At 41.8% G+C, this 10186-nt stretch overlaps 2 non-coding genes across 2 annotated transcripts; both read left to right on the top strand.

The window, feature by feature from the left end:
• Positions 1–2097: 2097 nt before the first annotated feature.
• On the top strand, positions 2098–2170 carry trnat-ugu. Its single transcript has one exon. It is a non-coding gene; the product is annotated as a tRNA-Thr (tRNA).
• A 1131-nt stretch (positions 2171–3301) lies between these two features.
• Positions 3302–3374, top strand: trnat-ugu. The gene has a single exon. It is a non-coding gene; the product is annotated as a tRNA-Thr (tRNA).
• The last annotated feature ends 6812 nt before the right edge of the window (positions 3375–10186 follow it).

Here is a 10186-nt window from a genome sequence, read left to right as displayed (position 1 = left end):
AGACATTTTGTGCATATTGCTACTGAAAAATGCCTTACCCTTTAAACAAAACAGGGATTGTTTGTCCATATATTGCAATATATTTAAGCTGAACAACTACGTCAAAGTCATCCCATATCTGGCCAGTCCTACGCTCAATTTTCAACTGATTCATTAAGAATTCTATTGCTTCATTATACATTTTACACAGGGACTAAGTTTTACCTGCAACTTACTTGCTGCTTTCAAAGTAAAACTCCCAAACTTGGCTGCCCTTTTATTAGACACCAGTGGGATCACCTGACTATAGCTGAGAAGGCACAACTTTTCTATTTTTGTTATAGTTTATACCGGAGCAGTGACCAGCTCCATGTTGTAGCCCCCACCCTTCCCAGCTATAGTCAGGTGATCCCACTGGTGTCTAATATATTTGTCTATATGTATTTTGTGGTCACAGCCTCATTGCACCCCCGCCTAATGGATTTAAAAATGAGTGGTGAGCACAACTTTTCCTTGTTTGTTATAGTTCTCCATGATTTAGTATCAGCAAAAATAGAGACATTTCCCTCTGCAACTCGCTCACCGAATCCCTGTAACGCTTTCTTGGGCTATCCTGCCAATTAGGAGTTAAGGGTGTCCAGCTAGGGAGTGAGCATGGGTTACGTTGCGAATCTACACCCAGGGCAGAGCCTAAGCCAAATGGAAGCTTCCCCTTTAATATGTTGTAGAACTAAAACTCACTGGCATATTAGTGTAAAAATAGATAAATGGATGCCAGGAGGTTCTTAGATGGTAAAACAGGTGAACAGGTTTATTATGCACAAATGCAAATGACCTCAGGTTTACTCACAGCAAATACAGGATACAGCAGATGGAATCACTTGGTACATAGTAAAGATCACAGTCAGACAGAAGCGACTCCTTTAGGTATTTGCAGATAGGTGTACATCAATTCCCAGTTAACCGACTTTGCCAGTGAGGGATCGGGATCGATCAGGTAGGGTACAGGTAGTCCTTTGCTAACCTAGATCAACTGAGTTCCCTGCTATAAAGGCAAACAGGCCTTGTGGGAAAACTACTTCCTCCTACAATCCTCGTTGGAGCGACAACTGCTCTTTCTGCTACACCTCTCTGTCTTACTCTCCTAGAGAGTCTATTACAGGAGCTTACTATGTTAGCTGTTCCTCGTTCACGGGGTTACCTGGTCCCTGACTTAAGCACCAAAGGTGTCAGGTCCCTTTGGGGTAAATGACTTACCGGGGCCTATGGTGATCCCAGGCTCAATGGGAATCACCCAGCAGCAGCACCAGGAGCCAAAGAGGAAGAGGCCACTCCCTGCACAACACTATATAGCAGTGTGGCAGGGGAGTGTCATTACACTCTTTGTCCAATAGGTGAGGGGGTTACACTTAAACTGTTGCAAGGGCTTGTGCCCAATAGCAAAGAATAAGAGAACTATATAAAGAAGGTAGGGGATTAACTCTATAGGAATAGGATATCCTATAGGTCCCTACATCCCCATCAGCACATTGGGGTGAGTGGGCAGATTTGGTGGATTGGACTTGAGACGGATAAAAACTAGTGAATGGCATTCAGAAAAGGTAAATGTCCAGCACCCTGCTCCCCAGTTGTGCCCTAGGCTTGTGTCTCTTCTGCCCACAGTTACCTCCCAGTCTTATGGTATTGTGATTTGTAATGTATCATATCCTTTATTAACCCTTATGACTTCAGACTCACTGGCCTATAGATTTTAGGAACTGTAGGCCACTGAACAGCAGCACCACATTAGCAATTCTCCAGTCTCTTGGCTCCATTCTAGACGTCGATGAATCATGAAAAATAAAGTAAGGAGGTTTGGCAATCACAGAGCTAAGCTTGGTCAGTACTCAGTAGGCATTGTGGCTGTAGCCAGGCCCCGGGTAGGAGTGTGGGGGCCCATAAAGGCCGCAGCTCCATTAGGCCTCCGATCTGACGCCGGGTTCAGAAATGCTCCATGTCTAGAAGAAAGATTTGGCTGAAGAAAGATCATGTGCCACTCCCAGAATTTACTTTTCCACGGCTGTGTAATGAAAGAAATACATCTTGTAAATATTGAAAAAGGCACCTTCATAAATACCTGGCTCCATAGCTCAGTGGTTAGAGCACTGATCTTGTAAACCAGGGGTCGCGAGTTCAATTCTCGCTGGGGCCTAACAGGTTTCATTGTTTTTTAATTTACGCAAACAACATTGCGTATGATAAAAGATACCCCTTTATCTCACTATAATGTCCTGTAATGTACTTGTAAAGAGCAATCATGTCCCCCTCAAAAGTGGCTATTCTATGGACTGGAGTCCATAACTGTTTTATTATGTTTTCATCCCTTGAGTTAATGCCCTTTTTTATACACAAAAGAACTTTATTTGCTTTAGTAGCCACAGAATGACACTGCCTGGAATTAGACAACTTGTTATTCACAAAAATCCCCAGACCCTTCTCAAGTAAAGAAACTCCCAACACACTGCTATTTAGTGTATAACTTGCATTTATATTATTTCTACCAAAGTGCATAACCTGCATTTTTCAACATTGAACCTCATTTGCTGCCCAGTTTTCCAATTAAGTCAAATCACTCTGCAAAGTGTCAGCCTCCTGCATGGAATTTATAGTTCTCCATAATTCAGTATCATCCACAGAAATATAGACAGTTCCCTCTGCAACTTGCTCACTAATAACCATCAGCACATTGGGGTGAGTGGGCAGATTTGGTGCATTGGACTTGAGACAGATAAAAACTAGTGGATGGTATTCAGAAAAGGTAAATGTCCAGCACCCTGCCCCCCCCCCCCCAGTTTTTCCCTAGGCTTGTGCCTCTTCTGCCTAAAGTTATCTCCTGGACTCGTGGTATTGTGATTTGTAATGTATCATATCCCTTATTAACCCTTATGACTTCAGACTCTCTGGCCTATAGATTTTAGGACTGTAGGCCACTGAACAGCAGCACCACATTAGCAATTCTCCAGTCTCTTGGCTCCATTCTAGACCTCGATGAATCCTGAAAAATTAAGTAAAAAGGTTTGGCAATCACAGAGCTAAGCTTGGTTAGTACTCAGTAGGCATTGTGGCTTTGGCCAGGCCCTGGGTAGGAGTGTGGGGGCCCATAAAGGCAGCAGCTCCAGTGGACCCCCGAGCCAGGATCTGATATGCAAAGGTTTCCTTGAGACATCCAGGCTCCATGTATAGAAGAAAGAATTTGGTTGAAGAAAGAGAATTTACTTTTCCACGGCTGTGTAATGAAAGTAATACATTTTGTAAATATTGAACAAAGCACTATACAACACCTGGCTCCATAGCTCAGTGGTTAGAGCACTGGTCTTGTAAACCAGGGGTCGTGAGTTCAATTCTCGCTGGGGCCTAACATATAACTTTGTTATTACTAATTCACAAACAACCCTGTGTATTATAAAAGATACCCCTTTATCTCACTATAATATACTTGTAAAGAGCAATCATGTTCACTCACAAGTGTCGATTCTCCAAGGAATCAACCTAGCCCTGGACAGTCTACCCTCATAATTTATTTAAGTCTTCCCTCCCTCTAACCAGTTTAGTTGCACTTAGTCTCTGCACTCTCTCCAGCTCATTTATATCCCTCTTAAGGACTGGAGTCCAAAACTGCACTGCATACTCCAGATGAGGCCTCACCAGGGACCTATAAAGAGACATAATTATGTTTTCATCCCTTGAGTTAATGCCCTTTTTTATACACGAAAGAACTTTATTTGCTTTAGTAGCCACAGAATGACACTGCCCAGAATGAGACAACTTGTTATCAACAAAAATCCAAAGACCCTTCTCAAGTAAAAAAAAACTCCAAACACACTGCTATTTAGTGTATAACTTGCATTTATATTATTTCTTTCTTAGTGCATAACCTGCATTTATCAACTTTGAACCTCATTTGCTGCCCAGTTTTCCAGTTTAGTCAAATCACTCTGCAAAATGGCAGCGTCCTGCATGAAACTTATAGTTCTCCATAATTTAGTATTATCCACAAAAATATAGACAGTTCCATCTGCAACTTGCTCACCTAATCCCCACGGGCTTGGGTGGGAAGGGCCTCCTTGATAGCGTCAAAGCCGTGGCGCCTTTTCCAAAGTCCTGAAATGCCTAAAAGCCGAAGTCCCCAACTGCCGAAGTCCTGAAAAGAGCTGAAAAGCCAAAGTCCCAAAGCCGCGAAAAGGCCCAAAGTTATGAAATGAGCCAAACTTGAAGTCCTGAAGCCACGAAAAGTCATGAAAGGAGCCGAAGTACCGACTGCAGGCAGGGCAGGTAAGGTAGGTGCTGCTGGAGTTAGAACCAGGACCAAGATATACAAGGCAAAAGTCCAAGACAATGGGTTAAAGGAGAAGGAAAGATCTTTTTACTTGGCAGTGCCAAAAGTTAGGCAAAGTTAGGCACCTCCAATTGATTACATGTACTTACCTGACAACCAGCGAGCACCACAAATTGATTGTCTTCCGCCTTCTTCTTTCTTTAAACTTTCCATGGCTAATTCTATAGGCACATAAATACTAATCTGCACCAGTTACCTAACCTACAGCAGCCAACCAGCAAATTAGGCTTATTTATATTGTAACTGCTATTAAATGCAGCATCTGGTTGGCTCTTTATACCCAGTGCACTGCTGGTTCTGACTCATAAATGTGGGAGGAATGACTTCTGCTACATTGTTTCTAGGGAACGAGTCACCAATTCTACAAATAAGGTTTCCCATCCCGGTCTTTGTTGCCATGCAAAGTATAAACACTGGTAAAGGAGAGGGACACAAGCGCAGGAGGCTGGAGTAATTTAGGTGCCAAGTGAAGGCCAACCTGAAGGTCTCTAGTTCTGTGAATGAATTTTATTCTAACAAAAATCTTCTAGATAAGATACCATTTTGAGTTAATAAAACAGAAATAGTGCAAAAAAAAAAAAAAAGGAGTGGGGTTTTAAGTAAATCTAACCCAAAGAGCATGCATTTACCCTTCCAGTTGCTTCTACTTCATTATGTTTTATCAGACTTTTATGCGCCCCATTCGTTTGGTCAAGTTCCTTTTATTTTGATTCTTGCCGCCAGATAAATAGATATAATAATCCAACACTAGATGGCAGCCTAAACTTAACAATAATTTCTAAACCCGCGGCTAATGGCAGCAATAGGAATACTTTCTTTTAAACTCTTGATTGGTATATACTGTATACATGTCTAATTGTATGGTAAATGTATTCTCATCAATGGAAATCTACAAATTGTTAATGCTGCTTTGCTTTGTTCTTTGAGAGCATTACAAGATGATGTCAGGAATAGAAGGAATCATTGTTGGGTTAAAAAAAAAATAGGAATTTTATGTGGCTGATCTGAAAAGCTTACAATCAAATCCTACTGCTTGGTGGGTGATGAGTTAATAATGCAACTGCATGCTGCAGGATGACTTTTGCCTTTAATTTAACTTTAAGGGGGTATATTTACTAAACCATGAATTTATCAGGTTGGGCTTTTTGGGGCAAAAACTCGAGTTTTTTGTGGAAAAAAATGTTACTTTTGTATTTATTATACCTCGATGCTGCAAAAAGCCTGAATCTGAAAATCTGGCATCTCAGACCTGTTGAGGTCCTGTATAAGTCAATGGGAAGAGGCTATTATCCCAATTTGAAGTTATTGTAGTCTTTGCTGAGTTTAGCTCAAAAATCCAACTTTTTCAGGATTTTCAGCCAAAAAATCAAGCTAGTCAAGAGAAAAGCCCGGAAAAAACGTACAATTCAGGTTTTCGAGCTTTTATGATCCATTAAATCGAGTTAATTTATTAATAAATAAGGCAAAATCACACTTGGGAGTTTGGTTGAGCTTTTTTAACTGGGACAATGAGATAAATTCAGATTTTAGTAAATAACCCCCCTAGTATAATATAGAGAGTGATATTCTGAATTAGTTTCATTTTTTTTATTTGTGGTTTTTGAGATATTTAGTTTTTTCATTCAGCAGCTCTCCAGATTGCAATTTCAGCAATCTGGTTGCTAGGTTCCCTATTACACTAGCAACCATGCATTGATTTGAATAAGAGGCTGGAATATGAATAGAAAAAGGAGTAATAAAAAGTAGCAATAACAATACATTTTGTAGACTTAGAGAGCATTAGTTTTTTTAGATGGGGTCAGTGACCCCCATTTGAAAGCTGGAAAGAGTCAGAAGAAGAAGACAAATAATTAAAAAAACTATAAAAAAAATAAAAAAGACCAACTGAAAATTTGTTTAGAATTAGACATTCTATAACAAACTAAAAGTTAACTTAAAGGTGACCAACCCCTACAAAGACAACCACTGGTAACATGCCCAAGGCTAAGTAGTAATGACATTATTGTGGATTTTCATGGCTGCAGCAATAACAGACACTATTACCTTATTAGTAATCTGCCCTGCAGCATGGCCGTGTAACACTGCTGCACATACAATATATATAGAGGCAATGAACAGACAGACACAATTAAATTACAAATAACTCTAAAACCAAGGACAATATGTAATGAATTGATATTGGAACGTTGCTTAGAATGACATTTTCTTTCATTAGGCAATAATATATATTTTGGGTAGACTTCCCCTTTAATCTAGACTCTTTAACAAAACACAGAGGAACAGAATATTTCAATGCTAATAACTTATTATTATTTGGAATCTTTAAAACTTCGCTTGGAACGGCCGTGCATTTGCGGGGAACCCACGGTTGCCCCTCCCTGCCCGCGTTTATCGTATCGAATGTATTGAGCGCGGCTGTTGTTCAGACTCCGCTTCTCGGATTATTTGTAAACACTCAATGATCTCTTTGAACAATAAAACTTCGGCAGTGAACTGTTCAATATCAGACAGTAATTTAAAGGGTAAGCGAGGCGTGTAATTGAGTTTGTCAGTGTAATTGCGTTTCGAAATAGATAGGGTTTTTCTTCTCCCTTTTGTAACCCATCAGGGGCCGTCTGTTGCAGGGCCTGATTCATTTTATTATGGGAGATAATTGGGGAGATGGTTCGGGGGGGGGTGGAATCTATTGTCCTTGTACCGTTCCTTTGAAATGATCGAGCTGAATAGGAGGCAGGCGGCTTAAAGCAACAAGGGGTAATTGCACATTTATGATTGGTATCTGGGCATTGATAATGGATTTAGTTACACAGTGGCGTAACTATAGAGGAAGCAGACCTCGCAGTTGCAGGGGGACCCGGGGAACAGGTAGGGTTGCCACTTTTTTAGAAAGTTTTTACCGGCCAGTGGCAACAAAAGGGGCGGTCCGTGATGCAAAAGGGGTGGAGCCGAGTACTGTGATGCAAAAGAGGTGGGGCCACATCACACGACGGCCAGAAAGCCGAAAAAAGGTACGTTTTTAGCGAATCGGGGGCATGCCAATGGCTTTTCTTAAGGGTATTAAAATTTACCAGCAACGACATTGCCGGAAAATTTGTAATACCGGCCCCAGCCTTGGCAGGTGTTTTACCAGCTAGGCTGGTAAAATACTGGCCGAATAGCAACCCTAGGAACAGGGGGGCCTGAACTGTGGGGTTTGCTTCATCTATAGCTAATAAGCTACTCCCCAGCCGCTCTCTTACCTGAGTCGAGGAAGGGGGATGCAAGTCGGTAGGACTGGGCGGGTGGAGGCTGGACATGGGGGGCGGAGGTGGGACAGGAAGTGGGCAGGAGGCTGGGGATTGGAGTGTGCCGGCCCCTCTGAAGATTTTCTGGCAGGGGGCCGGCATACCTCCCAACATTTAGAAAACAGAGAGAGGGACAAAAAGATTTGGCGCGCATAGCGCCTCAAAAAATGTTTGGCCATGCCCATTTTTGTGGCCACACCCCCCTAATTACCATGTTCATTTTACATAATTTGGCTGGTTATGAAAGTTTGAACACATTTCTGTGTTTTTATGTTATTACAGTTTTGCAAATGAAGGTGAATTGCCCTTTAAGCTGTGAGTCTTAAGTTCTTATCTTATCAGACACAAAAGTATGTCAAGTATATATTCTGGGCTGTCTGCCAAGACGCAATTAATTTAGAAACTTTGTATCTGTTTCTGGCTGTTCAGTGCAGCAGATCAAAGAGAAACCCGGACATTATCAGTATAAATCCGTGACAGCGGGTTGAGCTGTAAATAGCGGGACTGTCCCGCTCAAAACGGGAAAGTTGGGAGGTATGCCGGTGCACTCTAGTTTCGGGGACCTTTTGTGCACCCTGCCAACTACCCTGTGTTCAAATGAAGGGCATATAAGGATACGCTGTACCCATGTAACGCCCATGTTATCAAATAGATGTGTACAAATCCCTGCAGAAAAATTTAGGCAATCTGGCCCAACAAGAACAAGGAACCTCCCTATGAGATGCCAATGTTCCAACAGGCCCGGCTGCAAATTCTGCCACTGAGTTGTTTCCTAATCTCCATGATAAAGTGCTTCATAATGGGGCCACAGCCAAGTTAAGGGGCAGATCATGGGTGGGATTTTGGCAGAGTGGGTTGAAGGTAAATCAGGAGCTTGTGGAATTTGTTTCATTTGGGTTTCCTTCCATTGTAGTTGTTGGCAGGGGCCTAATAACAACGGAAAGAGCCCTGCTAACTTATGAATATGGGGGCTGTACAGTGGCCCTGATGAACACTAAGCTTCAGTGGTGTCCCAGCACTTTATAAGTGGATGTAGTAGTTGGAAATCTCTGCTACAGCCTGAAATCTCATCCTTGAGACATATATGTATTATACAGTTTGGGATCTGCCGAGGGAATCCTCTAATCTGGGACACCAGTCATTATATGTAAGGTGCTCCCTATTCTACTGGAGATTTGTTTGTTCTACCCCAGGTTCTGGTCCTACATCTTCTCTTCTAGAGTCCTTGACCCTTCTCCCCTTCTAGAGACAATAAAGATGGGATAGAAATCTCTATTTCTCTATCTCTATCTATGCTGTAGAAAAGGGACAGTCACTTTATCCAGATTATGTGGGGCTTCCCTTCTTGTACTCATGGGGCAGAAGATCTGCCATTAACTATACACCAAAAGGTTCCACTTGGAGTCACCCACCATGACTATCTCTATATACTGCACTCTAGTGCTGACTACCCTCATGCCTACAAATAAATTGGATTGATTAGACTTTATACGACTTTATTATAGACTCCATCCACATACCTATCGCCTGGTGTGGTGGGAGAGTTATGGCACCTTATTGGGTCCTCTCCCCCAGTTCTCTTGCAGTCAGTGTCAGACTGGAGGGTGATGATCCTGATGATGATCCTGATGATGATCCTGATGAAGGGTGGGTGTTCCCCCCTGAAACGTTGAATGTTTGGTGGCTGAATAAAAGGGGATACTCCCCGACTGCATTAACCAGTGTGTGTGAGGATGCGTTTTCTATATACATGCGACCCTATTTGCAGCCACAGGGTCAGCTCCCCCTACACCCCTGGCTACAAGTACATTTGTATCACACTGTATTTTTGCCTTATAATTAAATTAGATTCAATTAAACTTCCATTATGTGTTATTAGAAACAAAATGTTCCCAGGCTGATCTATCAAAAATATATATACTTTATCTTTTCAATGGTAGAGTTTGTTCTGTAGAAGGCTCAGGCTCTGTACCAAGGTGGTTGGACTATTTTTTTTGTTATTGTTTATCATTACAGTCTGCGGCAACATCTCTCATATTTACAGCACATTTTAATTCTAGCTGGTAGATATCACTGATACACTTGCCAGTCACATGTACTTATAAAGACATTATAAATATATATATATATATCACGCCGCCCTGATTAATCACTTATTGTTAGTAATTATGGCCGCCACTCGGCATTGGAATGGGCAGAAGACATCAGGGACCAATCAAATTCCTGACACTGTTTATTTTTCCTCGCGCTCAGAATGGATTTGTCCTTTCCTGAAAAATAACCCACAAACGCAGAATTCTGCTGAAACAGATGGGGGAGATAGCGGCCAAATCATAAACTGCTCCTCTGAGTCCTTAAGAGACACCTGTCTGAAAATGCTTCATTATGGGGAACAATTAGTGATGTTATTACATCCCTGTGCTGCTCATCAAGCTGAATATCCTGCGCCGCAGTCTCAATGTGTCAGCTCATGTTGGCAAATAAGAGCAGACTAATAAAACTGACCTGTAATAGTAGTTAACCCCTGCCTGACCTTTTCTATTAAAGG

Source organism: Xenopus laevis, chromosome 4L (genome assembly GCF_017654675.1).
Source record: "Xenopus laevis strain J_2021 chromosome 4L, Xenopus_laevis_v10.1, whole genome shotgun sequence".
Classification (NCBI taxonomy): Eukaryota; Metazoa; Chordata; class Amphibia; order Anura; family Pipidae; genus Xenopus; species Xenopus laevis.
Note: the sequence above shows the minus strand (reverse complement) of the source record. Positions and strands in the feature narration are given on the sequence as shown.